Here is a 24,066-nt window from a genome sequence, read left to right as displayed (position 1 = left end):
GCAAGATCAGGTATTTACCTTCTGTAGGCCTTGAGCTCTAAGTATTGGAGAGCTATAAATGCGTCTCTGTTCTTAAGTCCTGGTGCGTCTTTCTGCATCACAGGAGGCCTTTTTCTCCTTTACAGGCTGTGTTGTGGTTGGTTGCTGGGAGTTTGCTTTTCCTTGCAGTCCTGTTTCTGGCTGTCTTGCCTGTGCTTAGCTGTCTCTGCTGCACTCCTCCCGCCTTTAGAAAGCAGGTGACTCAGGATGACTTGGGATTTTGAACTGTCATTCTAGCCTACACACAGCCAACAAAAGCCGTTTAGAAGTCCACTGGTTTCTCCGTAATCCTTCAATACGGTGCTCCACAAAAAGTGGAAGGAGCTGAGGCTCTCTCCTTGCTTGGAAATGACTGGCTAATTTCTAGACTTAAGTCCATGAAGTATGCACCTTCAGCCCTCTGATGGGTTTGTAGCTTGTCCAGGCTATCCTTATGGTCAGGATAGAAGCAAGGTCTCTTGCTTCTCTCTAGATGCCAATTGAACACGGAAGTCTGGGTGCTTTCTTTTAAACATATTGCTGCAACACGGTCTGGTATAAAGGTATATGACCATGAAATTTATCACGCAATCAGCAATATTTTTCAGAGTAAAAGGAAAGGATAAAAATAACAAGTAACATCATTATAAAGTGTTTATTTGGTTTAATTTTATGGATAAACTTGTAATAGAATTCAATTCAAAAACTATGTTGACTAAAATAGCTTTTGAAACATATAAACTACATATATCTGTATACATTATAATACATTATAGCAAACTGTACAAAATTCTTCTACATATTAATTATTTCTACACGAAATAAGCCTAAGTGGTATGACTACATATGGAATCATGACAGGTCCATGACTGCCATCCATTTCTAAGGCACCTCTGTCTTTTTACCAGTCTTCTTATTATTCTGAAAATGTTTTAAAACTTCTTATTACTTTGAATGTTTATATAATATTTCTTAATCATTCTCCAAACATTGAATTTAATGACTAATGAATTTGAAATTATTGACATTTTCAATTGATTTTTTTCAACCTTTTTTTGAGAAGAGAGTTTTTTTGTAAATACTGAGGTGCATGACAGGTTCAGAAAAAATTCTCTTATATGAATGATATTCTCCATTTTATGTTTTCATATTGAAATATACACATATTTAAGCCTCTGCTTTCTCAGCTACTGCCCTTCCCTTTCTATTCAGGAGGAAAAATAAAAAATAAACATAATAAAACATAATAAAAGCTCTGAAATTAAGGTTCTATGACTCCTTTGTAAATTCTGCCAAATTTGGATGATGTGCAATTACAGGGCTTTACAATTTCATTTCTTCCCTGAACATAACTGAATCTAATTATTACAGAAAATGAATCAGAAGGCATTTATTAAAAGTTGATTTACTCTGAATGCAATTACTTAATTTCAAAATTAAATCTTCTACACTCTTTGAGTTCTCAGCATTTAATTTGTTCACCTTCTGCCTTACTTTTTGGGGATATGTTTCTATGCCTTCTTTACAAGTTGCTTGTTTGTTTGGAGTGGGTGAGTTGGGAGCCAGGCAATAGTGTGGCTCAAAAGCTGAAGTTTTTGGCAAAGTTTTGGTTAAACTGCCTTATTAACTATTTCTAAATAATTTTGCACAAGATATAATATAGTTTAGAGGAATTATTTTTTAAATAGTTGAAATCATTTTAGGACGCTTTGGTTGACATACAGAAGAGCCTTTAATGATCAAACAAGCACTGTGTCTGATGATAGGAAGTGCATACTGATGGTCTATACTATTATACTGAAATATTATTTTATATCTAATGTTAATTCATTTATAAAATATTTATAGTTCAGTTTTTCTGTACAAAATAAAATATTATTAAATTTTTACAGCCATAACTTCTCTTTCCATTAGTAGAATATCTTACCTTATGTGAATACAACCATGAATTATGCAGGCACAACCAACTTTATACACATTTATGCTTCAAATATTTCATAATTTAGTAAGAATACTACTTTTACCATAATCCCATTTCATCAAGATTTGCATTTTTATTATCACCACCAAGCAAACAATTTTATAATCAATGTTAAAACTTTGTCAAAATTTGTAGCATTAACGATAACATCACATCATTCACTTTCAATAGGATGAAGTTAAGAAAGTTTTGGATTAAAGAAAATAAAAGTATTGGATAAAAATGTTGATCATTGTTGAAGATAACAACTGTTTTTTCTATTTAAACCAATAACAACACTGGTTACTTTGCAGGTTGATTTTGCTAACCAGCCAACAACTGTTGCTTCACTTTCATGTATACAAAAAAGGGACTAAAAATGCCTGAAATTAACTTAGTAGAATATCATTTCATGTGAAAGGAAAGTCACATTACTTGGAATAATATATAAAGATCCCGTCCACAGCTGCAATGGGTAAATCATTACCTTTGGGCACAAATTATTTCCTATACAATTAGCTTTTCTGAAAGATGGTTAAGACTGTTTCAGTAGATTTGTGTTTTCAGATTTGTGTGAAGTTAGTATCACTGTTGCCTCCATAGGAGATGGTAAATTATGTTAAATATTTTGTACAAATTACACATATCATAGCATTTCTTGAAAATTGGAAAGTCAGCACTGGATTTATTTTTATTTTTATTTTATTTATTTATTTATTTATTTATTTATTTATTTGTTTGTTTGTTTGTTTTTGAGATGGAGTCTCGCTCTGTCACCCAGGCTGGAGTGCAGTGACACCATCTTGGCTCACAGCAACCTCTGCTTCCAGAGTTCAAGTGATTCTCCTGCCTCAGCCTCCCAAGTAGCTGGGATTGCACGTGCCCGCCACCACACCCAGCTAATTTTTGTATTTTTAGTAGAGACAAGGTTTCAACAGGTTGGCCAGGCTGATCTCGAATTCTTGACCTCAGGTAATCCACCTGGCTCAGTCTCCCAAAGTGCTGGGATTACAGGTGTGAGCCAAACACTGGATTTTTAAATTACATATGTGCTTTTAAAAATTCTGGGATCCAAAAAGATTATTGCAAAAAAATCAAACATTAACAACTAATAATATTGTAAATAAAGAGCTACAGACTCATAACATACAGTAGCTGACAAAGCTACTGTAGATAAGAAGTTCACACTACTCACAGCTTCTGATTTCCACACTTGCATCCACCTGACCCCTCATTTCTCACGCTTCTCACTGCTCCTGACTATGGGTGGTTTAGCAGTTTCTGTGTCTCACAGGCCATGTTACCACTTAAATGAACACCAAGGCAGGAGAGACAGTCATGTCTCCCAACACCATAAGAGAAAGTTAGAGCCCCTCACAGCTGATACTCAACTGTGCAACGTCAGCTCCCCATGCTCCATCAGTTTACCATCAAATCTGGATGCTGATTTGTAGAAAGTGTTTGTTACAGGAATTCTGGAAATGTTTGCAGCAATTACATAGGACTCATTTTTAAATTTTTTTTTTTAGATCTGACCACTTATTAAAGTAGAAATTCTGATCTTTGTCCATGTGTCTAATACTACACAAAACTTAGGCAATATCTGGCAGTAACTAGTGGGTATGAACCAAACTCAGCCCAATGACATGGTTTGGCTGTGTCCCCACCCAAATCTCATTTGAATTTTACCTTCTATAATCCCTATGTGACGTGGGAGGGACCCGGTGGGAGGTAATTGAATCACAGGGGTGGGTCTTTCCCTTGCTGTTCTTCTGATAGTCTCACGAGATCTGATGGTTTTATAAAGGGGAGTTCCCCTGCACAGGCTGTCTTGCCTGTCACCATGTAACGTGTGACTTTGTTTCTCTTTTGCCTTCCACCATGATTGTGAGGCCTCCCCAGCCATGTGGAACTGTGAGTCCATTAAACCTCTTTTTTTGTATAAATTACTGAGTCTTGGGTATTTCTTCATAGCAGTATGAGAATGGACTAATACACCCAGCTTAACAGCATTCTTGCATGTTTCCATATTAATTCCGGTGTCAGTAATCTATTTTAAAGAAGTGCTCAGACCTACACGCAGAGTTAAATGTATGGAATTATACTTAGCTAGCTGAGTAGGTGGATAGATCATTATTATAAGATCGGTTACATTCAAAAAATTTAAACAACCTCAAATCACAGGAACAAATTGAAACATGTGTAGTCATTAAATAAATAATTCTTCCATTCTTATCTGTTAATCATACTCAGAAAAAACGTTTAAAAATTATTTATAGTTTTAATCATGAGATGTCTGCACTAGATATGCTTCCGGTTTCTTTCAGAATGAACACAGAACGAACACAGCGTGAAAAGAAAATTTGGGGTGACTGCATCACATGACTATTTTTATAGTGATAAGGAGATTATGGTGAAGATGATAATGATACTATTGTTTTGTAATGTTATTACTTTAATATTTAAATGTTAAATATTGCATAAAATAATAATTATTTAAAATAAAGATCATTTGGCAAATGGGAAATAAAGAGCATTGATAAGAAAATGGAAATTTGTCACAGCGTACAGTTTTCAAACGGGAGTTTCACTCCAATGATGATGGCATCATTTCTCTTACTATCTAGAGAGCAAATGCTACCTAAGGCTTTACAAATACAACATTTCTTTTGCACTGCAACCTTCACTTATTATTGCATTTGTCCTCTGAAAATTTTAAAGTATTCATCATCCAAAGTTGGTCATAATAAAATTTTTGGAAATCTGGGCCAAATTCCAATCTTTGCTTTTGTTGACACTTGAGAAAAGGAGAGGCTATATTAAGTTCTCCATGTGGGGTTAATCAAGGTCTGTAAGTGGAGAAATTTCTTTCTCCTCCAAATAGAAGTTCACTATGAGCTAAACCTATTGAGAGAACTTGGATTGTAAAGATAACGATCAGCTGCTTGAGTCAGAAAGAAAAGGGTCTGCCCAGGCCTATGCAGTGAGTGATCCTTCTCTGGGTCTCAGAGAAGTTTCCAAGTACCTGCGATATGGTTAGGCTTTGTATCCCCACCCAAATCCCATTCTGAATTGCCTCAAGGGAGAAACCAGGTACAGGTAATTGAATCTTGAGAGCGCTTTCTCCCATGCTGTTCTAGTGATAGTGAGAGAGTTCCCATGAGATCTAATGGTTTTACAATGGACTCTTCCCCCATTGCTTGGCACTCCTGCTTCCTGCCACCTTGTGAAGATGCCTTGCTTCCCCTTCACCTTCTGCCATGATTGTAAGTTTTCTGAGGTCTCTCCAGCCATGCAGAATTGTGTGTCAATTAAACCTCTTTCCTTTGTGAATTATCTAATATCAGGCAGTTCTTCATAGCAGCGTGAGAATGGACCCGTACAACCTGCTTACCCCAATCCCCTGCTTCCTTCTTCTCTGGCATCTTCCCAGACCTTGGCCTGGCTTTGCACCATTCCATCACTGACGGGCAGTCAGTCCTGACATATTTGTGTAGCAATCCCAAATAAAACCAAGCTTTTACTATCACAGTCAACTGCCCAAACACTCCCACAAGGCAACACGCGGACTGGTTAAGAGAGCAGACATCGGCACCAAGCTGACCTGGATTTAGAGCCTACCTCTCTTATACACTATAAGGTCCCACGTACCATGGACACGTTACCAAATTATTCAAGAATAAATAAAATGAACTCATGTAAATGAATAATCACCTGCACAAAATTGACTCAGTTGCTTTTGGTTATTATTATATAATTTCTACATTAGATTTTGAGATGGTAATCTGTAAATCAATAACATTTTAGCACATCTGCACTGAAAGGAACCTCAAAAGACATTGATGCAGACCCTCCAAATCTCATGTTGAAATGTGACCCCTAATATTGGAGTTGGAACCTATTAGGATGCCTTTGGCCCATGGGAGTGGATCCCTCATGACTGGCTTGGTGCTGTCAGTAAGGTCATGAGTGAACTGTCACCGTATTAGTTCCACTGTAAGCTGCTGCTAACAAAAGCCCGGAGCCTCCCCCACTCTCTTGCTCCCTCTCCCTCCATGTGATCTCTGCACATTCCAGTTCAGGACTCCTTCTCCTGCCCCTCACTGTCAATGGTGGCACTGGGGGGTGTGACAAGGGCATAAGGGTGCAAATAGGAGAAAGTAAAAACCAAGGCAGGTTGCAATGGGTGGGACAAGTATTGAGGGCAGCAGATGGGCATCCTCTCCTGGGGGAAGTGCCTGAGGGAGGCAATGCAGGGGCCACGAAGCTCTTTGGTTTCCTGGCTGCAGAAGGCACCGTGTTACTTCCTAGTGTGTCTGCACCCATGAAGAGTCTCAGTGTCTCATGTCTCCTGTATCATCAGCCTCACGGGTGAGTGAGCATGTACCACAGCCCTCGTCTCAGCAACCCTCAGGGGCCATCACCACAGGCCGTCATGTGAGTCATATCCCGGCCCCACAGGCCTCGTCTCAACAACCCTCAGGGGCCATCACCACAGGCCATCATGTGAGTCATACCCCGGCCGGGGTTGCAATGTGCGAACTGCAAAACCATGCACTGCATCCCAAACCTGAAAGCCTGGGAGGCCGAACTGACTTTGTTTTCTAAAGAGATCGGTTGTTCCCATTCTTTTAAAATTTAAGCACAGTTTTTTAATACACAAAGATTAGGGACTTACAGAAAATTGCAGAAGATAATTAAGAACAAAAGGATTATTTAATCCATGATTGAAACTGACTTGGCTAAATCAGTTTTGAGCAAAGCGGAATCAATCTGGTTTACTGGGTAGATCTCAGAAAAATAGTAGTTATTTCAAGCCTAAACAAACAAATATCCCCAAACAACCTAAACAACCAAATTATCTAATTTTTATACATGTCTATATTATTAAAGTTTTTATCAAATTAAATTTTTATCATATATTTATATTTTAGTTTGACTTACTTAAATTTTTATGGAATAATCAATACAATAATCATTATATTGCTCTCTTCTATGTCCAAAAGCAGTCATTCCATAATTAAAATGATGACTATTTGTGAATTATTATGTCTCTTTCCTCCTCTCTATAAATATGAGGAATTGTTCACTCCCATTCTTATTTCACTTAGATTTTAGATCTTCCCTGATTTCATGGAAATAAATTTTAAATTAAAAGGCATTGTGAATCATTTTTACAAGTCTAGGGTCCCTAAGTGTCATCTTCAATAACATATTCAAATCTGACGTCTGATATTTTCATACTGATGCCACTTAGGAAGTGTAGAGCGTGTTATGAGTAGATAAATCTCTTGCTAAGTTGATAGACATATTTTACTTGAGTTTTTCCCTTAAAGTTTTGATTAGCTGTCAATTATTTCCCCAAAGGTAGCACATTATCTGCCTCATCATTCTTTGAAGATTAAGTAGGCTTCTAAGCACACTTCGATATCCTGAAGAAACTGTTTTAGTTAAACCAACAACAACAACCAAAAACAGAAATCAACCTAAAACCTTGCCCAAGCAAGTGCAATATTATTTGAAGGACAACTCTAACCTCTAATAATTAATAAATCTTTATTTTATCATTTTCATTATAAATCGCTAGAGAACCATTTGAAAATATTATTAGTATTGGTAATCCTATTACTGAATTTTTTTATTGCTTTCAGGAATTCTTCATAAATAAATGTATATAGGACACCACTGATGGTCCACATGTAGGAACATTGTGTTTGATTTAAAGCTAATTTTTTTTCTAAGTTTGCATTTGTTTGTTTTTTCATTTGCCAAAGTATCAGACTTTTCATATTTCATATTGTGCTTAAAATAAAGCTGAGACAATTATTGGAAATAATATAAATTCAGACATTCTGATTGCTTGGGGCATGGACTGCAACACAGAGACAGTTAGGTGATAGATGGATGGATGGATACCTAGATAGATGGATGGATAGATAGATAGATAAAGATGGATATTTGACTTGGCTAATCAAAGATGGTTTATTTGCCAAAACAGCTTGTGTTCATAAATATAATTTTTGATTTTATGTGCATTGACTTTTTACTTTGTGTATTTAACATTTTAACATTTTATTTTCTGATTGCATCAATGTGGAAATTTGAGATCTTTTCTGTGGATTTTATCGAAAGGAAAAGAATGGATAAAGTGTGAAAAGCTAGGATCACTTGTGGAAATCACATTTTTCCTGTATCATATTTAAATAGCAATGTGCTTCTTACCCCTAGGAAGTTAAATGCTTCTTACAAAAGGCATACTTGACTTGTCCAAGAGAAGAAATCAAATACGTCCAGGATGGACACAGATGCTTAGCCTGTCATTCAACACTCTTATTACCGCTTCGTGAAAATGACCTTTTCCAATTTCTTAAATGTAAAATGTATGTTGAATGGACCTTAAAAATCATCTATTTCAGAGTTCAGGCCTCTCATTTAATAAATTAACTGGGTCTTCCTGGGAGAACTAATAACTCACTCGAGAGTACACCATGCATCAGGGCAGCGCCAGGCTGCAAACTTGATTTTTTAAACTCCTGGTTCGGTCCTTGCTGTGCAATCCCCCACTCTAAGAAAAAACGAACAAACAAAACCATCACACATTTCCTGCTCATACTTTATGAAAAAACAACATTATAAGGAAATTAATGCAGCTCTCTGAGCACACTCTTCAGCATGAAATTAAGAACCGAGGCTGCCCTGCGGAGCTCTGACCCACCTTACCTGAGCAACTCCCAGTGTCTCACAACGCCCACTCTCTATGGGGAATTACACAATCTCTCTGAACTTTGGTTGCACACTTTTACAAATGTGTTCCTTTAACAAATACATCTTTTAAAAAGCAAAACTCAAGATACATTTTATTAGAAAAAACTGTTAATTGATAAAAATGGATAAACACGGTATACTTTCCAGTACTTTATCCAAGAAAGCAGAGCGTTTATTCTCTTTTCCATCATGTATAGAATATTGGGGTCAGGTTTATTGAATGAATTACCAAACTTCACCCAGTAAAGCTGAGACTCAAATCCAAGTTTCAGATAAAAACCTTTCTTTCCAGCATGTTATGGTGTGTGCCACAGAGACTGATGTAGTGCTGTGGAGAGAACAGGGAATTCCAGAGCACAGGTGTCCTGCCTGCAGCGACTGCACTCCCTCTTGAGGTCAGATGCGTTGGCGTACTCTCCTCTTTCTGCTACACAAACTTGGCTGCCCCTTCCTCTGGGTTCTAATCAGGACAGTGTGTCCCACTTCCTAAAAAATTTTCCAGAAGTAGGAGAGACCATATTCATCTCAATACGTGACAGTCTATTCTTTGAAGTAATCACTTACATAGCACATTTTCTAAAAATATTTGGCATTGAAAAGAAGAAAAATGAGATGTAAATAATTCAATCATAATTTCCATGACACAGTGCAGTGGCTTACGTCTGTAATCTCAGCACTTTGGGAGGCCAAGGCGGGCAGATCACCTGAAGTCCGGAGTTCAAGACCAACCTGGCCAACATGGGAAAAGCCCGTCTCTACTAAAAATATAAAAATTAGCCAGGTGTGGTGGCACGTGCCTGTAATCTCAGCTACTTGGGAGGCTGAGGCAGGAGGAACCTGGGAGGCATAGGTTGCAGTGAGCCAAGATCATGCCACTGCACTCCAGCCTGGGAGACAGAGTGAGACTCAGTCTCAAATAATAATAATAATAATTTCCATTGAAAGGTGCTTTTACGTTGTTTCATACACATGTTCTTGAAGTATAGGTGATGCATTGGGTGGATCGCTTCCATTTTTCTCCAGTCTACAAAGGTGCCATCTGAAGGAAACCCTTGAACCAGCACAGCTCCATCATACCAACTGAGGCATACACAGAGCAGGAAGAAAAACAACCTTCGATTGAGAATATTCCCAAGCCTCATATGATCCACTCTTCACACTACACCTGCAGCATAAAGTGGAAATACGAATGCATATCAGATGTTGAATCCGGGTTCCAGGCACGCAGGATGGTGGATGTTGCCTTGAATTACCTGAGGGTAGAATCTTTTTGCTTGCTTTCAGAAATTTGAACAAGTTAGGAAAATGAGATAATTTGGGGTTTGCTTTTCTGCTTGAGCCAACTATTCATCATCAATTCCCACTTGTTTACAGACTGCTGGAAATTCTTGCTTGAATGATACCACTGACTTCCAGAGAGGGATACTTTTACTTGCCCTTGGGAATGCTGTGGTTATACTGTAGGTCTCCGGTGATAGCATGTGGAGCCACATTTTGCTGATCATATAACAAATTATTTTTGCCCAATGTTGTGTGCACCTCATCTATTGAGGTAGCCTACTGCTGATCAACAACCTGGTGATTTAATGGGTTGAATGTGAATCTTTGCCAAGTCTGCCCAGAAAGATGACTTGGGTAACGGTGGGTGTGGCCCCTGTCCTGGGTCTTTTTGCCCGAATGTTTCTGCCCAGGTTTACCCCTCGTTTGCAGTTATCTCCAGATGTGGACTTCTCAGGTTATTTTCTGTAAATGAATGTTTGTTTTTTAAATTATTATAAAGCGTGCCAAAAAAAGAAAGAGAAATATTCTTTATGGCTAGGCATATAAACCATCTACATGGAGGTAAGGAACCTGAATTCCTGGATAATTCAGGCTGAAATTCATTTCCCACAAAATACAGGGGCACTGAGGCGTGTAGATTATTCTAGATAATTTGCTCCATTTCTTCCTCCCCACGCTTTCCACTCCGGAGTGCAGACCTCTAGGTGGTACAATCACCTAATGTTACTGGGCCCCTAACCACACATCCACTTCCCAAAGTCCTCTCTTACGCATTTTTAAATTTGACAATCAAGATGCTTCCCATGACAAGAGGGGGTAAATTTTTGCTCCCATTTTGTAGATGAGCTCACTGGGGCCCAGAATGAACAGCAATTAGCTCAGCCTTTTCCGGTGTTTCTGAATAACAAGCAGCAGCCTTGTCTAATCGGCTTGGACTGATTTCACTCGCATCCACAAAGCTGCAGAACAGCAAGACGCTATCTTTCCAAATGAGTTAAACAGAAGCATTCCTCAACAGCTTCGCTGCCACTACAGTACATTAGAAGTCTCTTTCCTGCATAGTTCCACCTAAAATATGAGGAGCGAGAATAGGCAATGCCTTGTTCCACGCATCCTTGCCTAGACCGAAGACATAATCACAAAGATCGCGAATGGGATGTGAAAATATGCAGCCCTCGGAGATGGATTAAATGCACATACATTTTGTAATGAGTGACTGTAATGAAAGTCAAATGAATTATAATAAAATATGGAGTTTTAAAAAAGAAAACTGCTCAATGCATAATGTTCCTGGGAAAACATTTAAGTGTTTCACTGCATGCTATTGTCAAAGTAAATAACTACCCAAGACAAACTTACCAAGTGCTTTTAACTCTAATGTGATGCAGAAAGTCAGTCATTTAATTTGTTAATTAGTATCATGCCAGAAACTATCTATCCAATATGAAGCAAATATGTTTACAATCTTATCTGCCATCTGTTTAATAGATGGGAGAATACTTAGAGCTGGATTCTCAAAGAGGGTTGTGGAAAATTTGTTCCACAATTAGTGGAGCAGATTTTTTAATTCTGGAAGAATTTTGCATGTGTGGGGAGCACCTCCACTAAGAAGACAGTACATCACGGCGTCGCTACTCAGGATTAGCGATCGCCTGTAATGGGTTTCAGCAGATGCTCACCAAATTTCAGGAGTGGAAAAAAATTTAAAATATACCTATGAATACTTTGAAATATCTATATAAATATAACACCAGCTCACAAAAAGTAGAAATGGTTTTGCACACAAAAATTTTAAGCTCATATTTATAGATCATGCAAGACTCCGTTCTCTCATGACAGGCACGATTTCTGTAGTCAATAATTTTTCAAGATTTCATACAAGAAAGCTTCAATTATGCAGCACATTAAGCCATTAGAATGTATTCTCAAGGTGCTTTTAAATGGCTGCTTAAGAACGGATTTTAAATCATTATTTGGAAGAGATTTACAAATAAATTTGGTGGTAATCAGTGTCTGAGTGGAAGTGCCACTCCTTGAATTCTGTGTCCTCAGCCGGCTACACCAGCAGTGACTCACACACAGCAGAGATTCCGGACAGCCCATCGGCACGCAGCCTTTCCCCTCCAGCCCCCCTCTCACTCCGAAAAGCTTATTCTACCTCTATTCAAATTAAGGCTCTTCACACTCCTGGATGATTTTCTCTGACTCATGCTGTATCATTCATCCTCTTTCCTTCAAGACGTTCTGGCTTTTACAGCTAGTACTTTTTTCCCTCCGCAATATCTATTATCAATGAAGAACACCTTCAAGAATTTGGGTAAATATGTTACTCACGATTAGTGACCACTACTGTTCATATTTATCATATTGCCAACCATTCATGTGCCAATAAAACTGCATTTTGCCAGTGCCATGAACCATAAGCAGCTATTGTAACTCCTGTTAGCAAATCATGACACAAATCTCTAGGTGACGTTTCCCCATGGTTAACTCCTCTCACTGGTATTTACCAGCATGGCTAAAATCAATTCTCAATTTCAGCTCTTCTATTAATTTCAAAGCCAAATATGATCTCTGTTTTTAAAAGCTCACCTTCGTGTGTGTGTGTGTGTGTGTGTGTGTGTGTGTGTGTGGTGTGTGTTTGGTGTCCTCTGGAATTCTCTGAAGATATATAGTTCTTGCAAAAAGGATGAAAAAGATTATCTAGGAAGAAAACTAATAATGGTCATGCAAACACATTGTTTTGTTAAATATCAGCTGATTCCATCCCTCCTTCACCTGCTCACTCCCAGTTTGCTCATTCCCTGCAAACCCCCTTCCCTGTGAAGGGGCTTAGTACTTACACTATGAGCCATTTGAAAGGGCTGAAATCTAATGGGGCTCTATGCCATGGGACACTGCCCCAACATTTAAATCATGTTTCCTTCTGAACCTTTTTTGGCTTATTGCATAGAGCTGACCTTCCGAGCCCTGGTCCTTGGGGAAAGCACTTCCTGGGGCTCTGAAATGTCTCTGCATCCACACATCCAAGCCGGGGAAGCTTCCCCTTCACAGGATTTCATGACGTGCTCATAAGATAGCCGTAGGCTACGGAAGTCACTGGGACTGAGTCTGAGTTTTTGACAAACTGTAGTTGTTGCCATAAATATGTTTCCACACCAGCTCTTGAATCACTCCACGATGATCCTTTAATTTTCAAACTGTTTGGATGGTACATGATGCCGACATGTACAGATGTGTGTATATGAAAGACATGTGTATATGGTGAAATCCTGCCACTTAAGAGGGTCCAGACCCTACCTCTCAAGTCAGGATGAAGATTTTTGTATAAACACCTCCCCAATGCTGCCCCCCTCCATGTCTTAAAAAAATATGACATTTCCTGCTAACGGGGTTTAGCCAAACAGGCACCTGACTCCCCAGACCTTCTGGACACCGTACAGAAGGTCCAGCGGAGACATGACGGGATTAAACCCATTGTCACATTCTAAAACTCAATTCATCTGTTCCTAATAGCGCTTCAATAGTATCCTAGTAACCTCTTCTGTGAGGCTTCATCTGGTCTGTATTTGCAAACACTATTAAAAAAGAAGCCCTTGCATTCAGGGGGAGAAAAGGCTGTGTTAAATCTCTTCTCGGAGCTGCCAGGGAGAGGTGCAGGCGCCACTGTGGGCAAGAGTATTTGCCAACATGCCATATGGGAGTCATGGTTGGGACTTTTTTTTTTTCTAGAATAATTAAATGTTGATGGCAGAGTTCAAATGGATCATTAAAATTCAAAAGTGTAAGAAACAGATTTTTTCTTATGTTGCTGAACGCTCCAGAGGGTTGAATAGCTGGCAGAAGTGAGGCAGGCTGCCGCCCTGTGATCAGCGTGCGTGGGGATGGTGCTAATTTGATCATAATATAGTCATCTCTGAAGATTACAGCTATTCAATTAAATATTCTAATTAACCTGAAGTATTAGGCAAATGATACTAATTACAAATATTCTCCTGAGATTCACAGCGATGAAAATCCCCTTGCAACTGATACTTCTAGCCAATGTTTCGTAACACAATGTCCTATATCATAGGCTTTCAGAATATTAAAATGCAGTTAATTTGCCTAAACCTCATTTGTTTAATGGCATTAGCATTTTGTTTGAAATTGTAATAAACGTACATCCCGCTTTCAAGTAAAATTTAAAATGAGTGTACTCTTGGGGTAACTTAAGATTCCTGTTTACAGACCTAGCACTTTATTCAGTAAGCGGAACAGTTTGAGCTTAACTTTCAGCCATTAAACATATTGAAATTGTTTAAAAATGCTAATAATTTGTCTTTTCAAATAAGAAAAAAAGGATATTTTGCAGTAAAATTTCATGATGCCGCCCATGTGACTGGTCTCCCACTGCGAGGGCCCCGGTGCTTGAACTTTCCTTCCATCCCGGGAGAGCGGCTGGGTTCTGGAGGGAGGCTGCGGGTGCCCTAGCAGGACCGTTTGTGCTGGGAAGCAGCTGCAGCCTTCATTTCCCCGCACTAGTCTCCTCTCCTCTTTACATTATATTTACCCCCCTAAGGTAGCTGGGTTTCTGGGTAGCCAACCTCGGAGGTGTAATGAGACTTATTATCTCAGAAATCTCACCCTGACACCCACCCGAGTCCTACGTGCAGCTCTAAGCTCTCCGTGGTGGTCCTCCCCCCTCACCCCCTCCCCAGCAGCATGTGTGAGACCCTCTTGATCTGAGCAACACCGCCCTCTTCACATTTTGGGCTGGCACCCATGACCTGCACCACGTCCTGTTTCCCACTGATGACGAAAGACCCCACCAACTCTGAAAGTTCTGTACAGTGTTCACAAAGCCAGTTCCAGGAGTGTGACAGCATGCCCGCGCCAGTGCTGAAATCTCGGAAGCCGCATTTCTAGGGAAGGGAAAGCTGGGGAAGTACCTGCTTGGAGTGTCTTCACGACCATGTTGTAGCACAAGTCAGAAGCAAAACTGAGGGGCTGGCCTGGCACTGTGATTTATGAGCCAGCCATAGGGGCAGAGGGGGTGCAGAAGCAGCTGTTAAGAGCAGGCGTGACTTTAAAAGCACAGACACAGGGAGCATTTGTTAAAACGCCCGTGCCCTGTGACGGGCTTCCATGAGTCCGGATATTGAGAAGGGGAGGATAAACACTGTTCTGGACGTTTAATCACATAGTGAGAAACATACACAGGGTTTTGGATGAAAAATCACCCACAAAAGTAAAGGAGGAGGTGAGAGCACTAAGAACGCAGAACTGTGCAGGACACACAGGACTCCCAGCCTCCGGCTGGCTCAGGGTCCAGACCTGGACAGATGATGCCTGCCATGTCTATATGGGCACTGGACCCAAGTCAACACTCACCAGAGGAGGAAGTGAGTGAGCGATACCATCTCTATCCATGCCAGGCTCGCGTGCAAGGCCCTGATGGACTGATCCATCCTCTGGGGAAGTGAATCTGCTGGAAAGATTTACCTTTATAAACACTGATGTAATAAAATTACCAGGAAATGCATTCATCACTTAGAAACAGAGGAAGTAATGGAGAGGACTTTCATTTCTATAAAGTGAACAGAATGGAGTAGTAAACACAGGGGAGCAGATAATCCTGGGTGATGTACACATTTATAAGAAGGAAAGGCAAAGAAGGGATCCACTTTCACGAGGGGAGGGATTTCCGCACTGGTGGCAACACGGACCCTCGATGTTGCAATGAATGAGCCACACAGTTGTGTTCAGCCTTTTCTCCCCTATCATTTCAATCAGGATATGTAAAATCATGTGCTGAGAAAGGGAATGTTGTTGTTAAGATGTTTATGTGGAGGGCCGAACTTCATGCACACATGGGCATTCTGCTGTCTAGGAAGCCCAGGTGCCCGCAAGCTTTTGCTCTCTGGCCTCAAACCACCCATGTTCACAGCTGCTTGAGCAAAACTGACCAAAACAGACTGTGACGCAAGAGTCCTGAGGAAGAGCATTTCATGCCATGTGAAGACTTGCTCAAGAGGAGGAGGATGTTTCCACCAATGTACAGGAAGAGCGTGTTCCGGAAGATGCCTCAGGAGAAGATCATTGCTGGGTGGTGAACTAGGGTGTTTGGAACACTCCTGTGTTCATCACAGCTTTCCTTTCTAGTGGGTTAGTTTAATGGAGTAACGAAGCGTTGATCAAAAGCAACACAGAGCATTTAAATTATATTCTGGTTGTTTTCCTAAAAGGAAAATTCTTTGCTCATCATTCAAATGGCAGGTGCTGTCCTGCCTGCTTGGCTGACTCTGAGGCCGGGTTTCCTGTACCTCTCTCAGACACAGTGGCCCTGCTGACCGCCCATCACTTTTCGCAATGGTCACTGAAGGAGAGGCAGAGAAGTCAAGTCCTGGTGACCAAAAAGTAATGAAAAAAGGAAACAAATGAGCTAGAAATAGGAGAATAAAGACAGAGAGACATAATAGAAAGAGAGAAAGTGAAAACCTTCTTCAAAAAGAGGCAAAGTGCAAGAGCTATTATTTGGGGTTTCAGTTGTCTCTGGAAAGTGAGGAGAGTTCCAGTTCTGGAAGGTTCTCTGTCTCTTCATATTTCTGAGCATGGGGCAGTTTAGAAATCAACAGTAGGAGGGTTCTGAAGGAGGGTGGCTGCCAAACTGAGGTGGCGGCTGGGCAGGAAGCACAGCCCCTGTTTGGGTCTGACACTTCTGGTTCTAAATATTTCACTTCCTCCTTTAAGTAATGAGTACGATGGGTGTCACTCAGATGGACCAAGAAGCTGGAAATTGTTGGAGAACAGCTTGCGTTTGTGCGTTTGTGTTCTTTTAAAAGAAAAATCATTCGTCTTGAGGTGAAAATGTCACCCCTCCCCGTTTTCCCTGCAAAAAAAGCCAAGATATTTGCCCAGAAAATATACTTTTGAATTCATGAACTCGACATCCACTTAGAAGTGGACTGAAGAATCGAATGACTTCCAATATCAGATGATCTTGTTTTAACTGGAGACCATTGCTAATGAGCATCTGTAGTCAGTGACCAGAGGAACAAATTAGTGTGAGTCTCCTCCAACTCCTGTTTGCTGCTTCCAAGGGTCCCCTCTCCCTGGTGTCTCCTTCCCGCTGGACACTCACTCCTGGCACTGTGGCTCACAGGGCCTCTTCTCCAGAGCCAGAAGCAGGGATCAACGCAACTCCATGTTGTAAGGGGAGGACGCTGGGACTGGCCTTGGGGGTTTGGTTGGAGGAGGGGGACGACCCTGGGGTCTCACATCAGCACATGTGTGGCCAAGTCCATCTAGGGGAAGAGAGAGTCCACAGCCAGCTCCCTCAACCCTCTCTTTCAGCCTCTCACCTACAGTTTCAGCAGCCTCAGGATTATTCAAACAGCAGTAAGCCACACTTCCACATATTCCCTTTGTGTGTGTGTGTGTGTGTGTGCGTGTGTGAAGTGGGGGATGGCATCTCCACACCTCCACTGAGTCCTGGATGCCAGGAATTATTCACTGGATGATAGACGGAATCCAGAAGGCCTGTGTGTGCATGGGAAACCAGGAATTGCAAACACGTACCCCCACAGGACGACTGCCACTACCAGAGGCAACTCCACATAGAATACCGAGCAGTGTGAAGGCAGGCAAGTGTGAAAGGCTGTGAAGTAAACTCTTTTGTGACATGTTTTTATGACATAATTATATTGATCTGAAAGACACTCATCCAGAACCACAACCCTTTATACCCCAAGAAAAAAACCCGAGCCTGTATAATCTTTTCAATCACTTGATATTCATAGTCTTACTCAAAGGTCTCTGAATATGTCATGTGTGTAATACCAATGCAAAATTTGGCACCGTCGTCACTCCCAGCAATATGTTTCAATAAGGTAATTTTCTTGCTGCCTAAGAACATCAGCAGGGTGCAATCCGGAACAAAAACAGAGTATGACATCTTATTCAAGCATACATCTGGAGGACAAAACTATACTTTATTAAAGGAAAATGGGATTTCAGGATTGTTTTGACAAGCGGTAAGAATGCACACCTCAGTTTACATACAGTACAGCCAGGAAGCGCGAGGTGCTTCTGCAGCCGCGGTCAGTAAAGCCCGCCAGCCTCCAAGGGACTGGGTCAGCACCTGGTTCTGGGACAACCTTGTCTGGAAAAAATTCACGTACAGCATCGATTTTATTTCCCATTTCTGCTTCCTTGATGCTCAGAATCAGGGTGTCATTCATTCCTTGGTGGACGGTGCACGTAACTTTCTTCCTCTTTCCCAAGCCGATGAATGGCAATTCTTCCTTTCTTTATTTTTGAGGGTCATCCTGATTCTCTACATGTGAGAGGGAAAGTGGAGCATATTCTTTGACCTTCTTAAATCAATTTAAGCATTGAGATTTAAAATAAATACTGAAAATAATGTCAGATTTTAAAATACCAGCTGTGCTGAAACACTTGCTTTCCTTTAAATCACCTGCTTTTATAGCCTGCCGTGTGTTTATTACCCGCCCAAAGCCTGCCAGGGATTTTGGGCCTCCGTCCCTGATTTTTCTGGTGTTTTCCTAGATTTCTACATCAAACCGGTCAAAACACTCACCACCGTAGTTACTTTGAGCAGCATGAATTCCTGAGTTAATCACCTCACAAATGTGTCTGTGAGAACGAGGCAGAGGGAGGCGTGGGCGTCCGGCTCCCAGGGGCTGGAGATCGCCCGGCACGTCCTCCCATCCAATTATTCAGCATAACTGCACCCATCACGATATTCACTCGCCTTTTTTTTCCTTAGAGAGAAAGTGTAAAAAATATTAAAAATAAGATCAAGCCAAATTAAATATTGGAAAACTTATTAAAGAGAAAAAAAGATTGGAAAAGAAGAAATGCATCTTATTGCATGCACAAAGCAGGCACAATTACAGTGCTGAATTTTTCAACAATGAAATTGTGTTTTTAAATTTCAGATTTTGGTACCACCTTATTTTCAGAAATCATTCTGTGATTTGGTTAATTTTAAGGGGCTGGAGAATAAGCTACATTAAAGAACAAATTTTAAATATTTAAATGGAAAGAAATCCCCAAACTGAATTCCTTTAGTGATGTTTCATATGAATTAAGCAATTTGGCCATGATTATAAGCTCAAAATTTCCAAAGATTATTTGTCAGTACAGTAATCAGTGGAAACCTGCCCAGCCTCTGTGTTATGCAACATTTGTGCTTAAAAGTACCAGGAAGTCTGTTGTTCCTTGTTTATCTTAAAACAGATGCATACTCTGAGATGATTTGTTGGCCAACAGCAAATAATTAGACTATTGTGTAGTATAAAAATAGTAAATATAACTGCTGAAAAAGGGAATGTTTTAAACACACGCTATTAGCAGTTTTAGAAAAAGCAACTTAGGTCCTTTTATTCATAATATAAACTCGGCACCAGATTTGAATGGAGGATGAGGGCTGACTGCGAGGAGACCTCCGCACTCCAAAGCTTCGTCTGTCTCCCTCTGTGCAGCCTGGATGTGGAGATGCCGCCTTTGGCTAATCCCTTTGTGATCTAAAGCATGTGTCCTGCCGCTGTGTGTGCACATTCAAAATACCCACCCCTGCAAAGGGAAAATGCCTTCGGCAAACTGAAGCTTTGACTGCAGGGCTGAGCCCCAGACACCCGTTAACCAAGGACAGAGGAGCAACGTGGTCAGTCTCCGGACGCCCATGGAGTGAGCTCAGGTGAAGAACCGCCTGCACACGGCTTTGCTCCCCACTCCCATCTGTGTGTCCTTGTGACATTTTATTTAGCAAAAGACAAAAGCACTTTTGGTTTACAGTCTGCAAAAGAAAAAAAGAAGATTAAGAGATGGTTTATGAACGAGGAGAGCCGAACAGACCGGCTGGAGCCTCTTCCGTAGCTTTGCTCGTCCAGATGGGCTGAGTTCTGGTTTGACCCTCATGACCCAGCAGAGAGTTCGACAGAGAGACAGATCCCGCACTGGAAATGCAGAGATGCAGAAGTCTGCCTTCTGAAAACTGAACTCGGTTTTGTTCACAGTGATTTGTCATTTTTCCACATTTAAATTATTCAAAAATGTGTTTCATACGTCAAGATGTTGACTAGACAGCAGAATCTATTCCCTACAGAAGGTATAGGAGAAATATTAAATCTTAACCTTATCATAGCCACACAACTGGATGAATTTTTTTTGCTCTTTTAACTAACTTTGTAGGATCTAAGCAATGCATATTAAGTCGTCCATTGGAAGAAAAAAATATTAAAAGAATGCTCAGACAGCAACAATTACCTTCACCTTCTTAGCACGGATTTTCTTGTTTCTCAAAGATAATATCTCACTCTTCATCAGCACTTAACCTCCTCTTCTGAAGTTGGGAGTTGGGGACTTTTTGTGATACTCAGGACTTGAAGAGAAGAGCATAAAAAAAGATGTATTTTTTTTCTTTTTAATTTCACAGCAGGACAGAAAAAGCACTAAAGAACGTGGCCAGTCCTGCAGGCTGTCATGAGGGCCCCACAGGCAGCAGGGTGTCCTGGCTAGCAGCACACAGCTCTTCCTTCTCTCCCCGCAGATGCCACTCCAGCCCCCTCCCAGGAATGCTGGGCTCACTGTCCCGTTCTGAGCCCCGCTGATGCATTCTTTTGGTGTGGAAGCAGGAACAAACGCGTGGCGGCGAGGCCAGGACATGCGTGCATTGTGGAGCACTGGGGACCCCGTGTCTATTCTAGTGCTGGTGCATAGTAGATACTCAACACCATCCGATGAGTGGGGCTTAAAGGAAGAAAAAAATGCACCATTTAATAAATCCAAAGCCAGATTGTCACACTGGGCTCTGTGTCTCTCAAAGCCGGCCATGAAGTGTGGCACATTTGTGCTCTGAACAGAGGTAGCCCTATGACAGTGTATCTAGAACTGAGGCCAGACTTCGACTGTGTCCCAAGCGCACACAGGCAGTGACTTCTGAGTGAACGGGTTCACAAGCCAGTGGTCACTGTCTTCCTTCTCTCTCTATGGAAACATCCGAGTAAATGGAGCCGTGCCGAGCGGTGGGGATCTCATTTTCTAAAGTAAAATGTAATTATTTGGTTTCAAGTCAGATATAAATTAAAAAATTAAACAAGCAAACAATATATTTTTAGATGCTTTCTATTTTGGATTTTAAAGCTTAATGAAATGTAGCCTTTAGAAAATGTATTCCTGTATTGCATTATTTTATTCTAACGCGTTCACCCACCATCAATTCTTAATCCAGAAACTCATGTAGGGAAGCGTTCTGGCTCAGTACACTAAGCTACTAGATAAAAACTCCAGGGAGAAGGAGCTTCGTTCAGACCTTGCCATTATCCCCCTGCGTTTCCCTGGACAAGTTACTTAGCACGTGAGCGTCTGCCCAGGAAAGCCATCGTCCTAAGGAATTCCCCGAGAGCGTTATTGCAAAGCTCTCCAGTGTAAAATGGACAGCGCTTTAGCAAGCGCTTATTAAATAACTGATTTTGTCTACCAAATCCTTTTTGGAGATAATCATCCTTTTCTTTCTCCGATCAACCTATTGTAATCAGGCAGGAGGAGTGGTTGTGCTGTGAACTCTGGGATGTTCCTGTGAAACGGGGGAGCTGGACGGAATTTCCTCACCGGAGTTTGTCCCACATTTTCATTGTCCAAACAGAACTCAAGGTTTTTCATATATACATATATATATATATATATATATATATATATATATATATTTTAATTATACTTTAAGTTCTAGGGTACATGTGCACAATGTGCAGGTTTGTTACATATGTATACATGTGCCATGTTGGTGTGCTGCACCCATTAACTCGTCATTTACATTAGGTATTTCTCCTAATGCTATCCCTCACCCCTCCCCTGACCTCACGATAGGCCCCGGTGTGTGCTGTTCCCCTTCCTGTGTCCAAAACTATCGCAAGGACAAAAAACCAAACACCGCATGTTCTCACTCATAGGTGGGAATAGAACTCAAGGTTTTTCTAACAGCAGATGCCGACGCGGCATGAAGACGTGCCCTTCATACCCCACACCAGCGCTCCTTTTGATTAGAAATGAACTGGTTCAGCAGGTCTTTGCGTTTCCCCGCGTGCCCAGACACTTCTGCCTTCCTTTTCTAAATCTGCAACGTGGGTCTTGTCCCCCACCGACTTCCTCCGAAAGTGGCTGAACCAGGTGACACCCACAGGCTGGCAGCCTTAAGAATGCCCGTGGCTGTCCCGTGGTTCTGACCCAGGAGACCTGGCGCTGCCCCCTTGGCACAACTGAGGGAAGGCATTGGACGTTGCTGAGCTGATCTCTTCTAAACCCTGAAGGGATTCGTGGGAGCCATGAAGGCCACCTTGGGTCTAAAACGCTCTGGGTGTGAGACTCCCCAGCTTTCTAGATGGTTCCACCTGCACAGCCCCCGGAAACCCGCATGAGCTGGCTCACCCCAGCTTCCAGCTCTTCCTGCCTTCTGTGAACACCTGCTGTCCGCCCCCCAGTCAGGGGGGCTCCAACCTCGGAGTCACGTGGAAGGCCCCCCTCCTCTCCTCCACATGCGCCGGCCTGGAGCTGCCAACTCCCACCTCCCCGCCGCTCCCGAGCCTCCGCCCCAGGCCCACCCTTCGCGTCCACTCCTGCGTCAGGGGCAGGTGCCAGGGTCCCTGCGGCGCCTCGGCCTCCTTCCTTCTTCTCAGGCCGCCGGGTCGGTCTTTTGAGACCCGGCTCCGCTGTCGCTGATGTTGCCGGAGCTCCCAGGAGCCGAGTCCTCCGTCAGGAAAGTGCTCACGGGGTCCGCTCTTTGGACCTGAGAAATCGCTGCCCAACTGTGTCAGGTGAGGCGGCCGCGGCTCTCCACGCTCTGCAGGCACCGGCTGCCCACGCCCTTCAGAGGGGCCCCGTTTCCAGCGAACGCCCCCACCCGGGGCTGCTTCGCCGCCGCAGGCCCCTCCGCCGACCGCCCGCCCGCGGTTCCACTGCCCTTCCTCCCGCCTCCCGCCCACGGTGCGCACACGCACGGCACACGCCACACGCCACACACACACCACATGAACACCACACACACACCGCACACCACACACACACCACACACACCCCACACCACACACATGAACACCACACACACCCCACAGGACACACACCCCCCCCACACACACATGAACACCACACACACACCGCACACCACACACACACCACACACACCACACACCACACACCCCACACCACACACACCCCACACACACACATGAACACCACACACACTGCACACCACACACTACACACACACCACACACCACACCACACACACAGCACACAGCACACACACCACACACCACACACACACCACACACCACACACACACCACACACACCACACACCACACCACACTCACACCACACACACCACACACCACACACACCACACCACTCACACCCCACACACACACACATGAACACCACACACACTGCACACCACACACTAAACACACACCACACACTACACACACACCACACACCACACCACACACACAGCACACACAGCACACACACCACACACCACACACACCACACACCACACCACACACACACCACACACCACACACACCACACACACCACACCCCACACCACACTCACACCACACACACCACACACCACACACACCACACCACACACACCACACACACACCCCACAGGACACACACCCCACACACACACACATGAACACCACACACACACCGCACACCACACACACACCACACACACCACACACCACACACCCCACACCACACACACCCCACACACACACATGAACACCACACACACTGCACACCACACACTACACACACACCACACACCACACCACACACACAGCACACAGCACACACACCACACACCACACACACACCACACACCACACACACACCACACACACCACACACCACACCACACTCACACCACACACACCACACACCACACACACCACACCACTCACACCCCACACACACACACATGAACACCACACACACTGCACACCACACACTAAACACACACCACACACTACA

General features: G+C 42.4%; 1 long non-coding RNA gene across 1 annotated transcript; it reads right to left on the bottom strand.

Annotated features, from left to right (window-relative positions):
* Positions 1-17,967: 17,967 nt before the first annotated feature.
* On the bottom strand, positions 17,968-22,950 carry LOC129528306 (uncharacterized). Its single transcript, XR_008673542.1, has 4 exons — positions 22,627-22,950; positions 20,297-20,411; positions 18,606-18,789; positions 17,968-18,341 (listed from the first exon to the last, which is right to left on the bottom strand). It is a non-coding gene; the product is annotated as an uncharacterized lncRNA (long non-coding RNA).
* Between the last annotated feature and the right edge of the window lie 1,116 nt (positions 22,951-24,066).

This window comes from Gorilla gorilla, chromosome 17 (assembly GCF_029281585.2).
Source record: "Gorilla gorilla gorilla isolate KB3781 chromosome 17, NHGRI_mGorGor1-v2.1_pri, whole genome shotgun sequence".
Classification (NCBI taxonomy): domain Eukaryota; kingdom Metazoa; phylum Chordata; class Mammalia; order Primates; family Hominidae; genus Gorilla; species Gorilla gorilla.
This window is presented reverse-complemented; position numbering and strand designations above follow the sequence as displayed.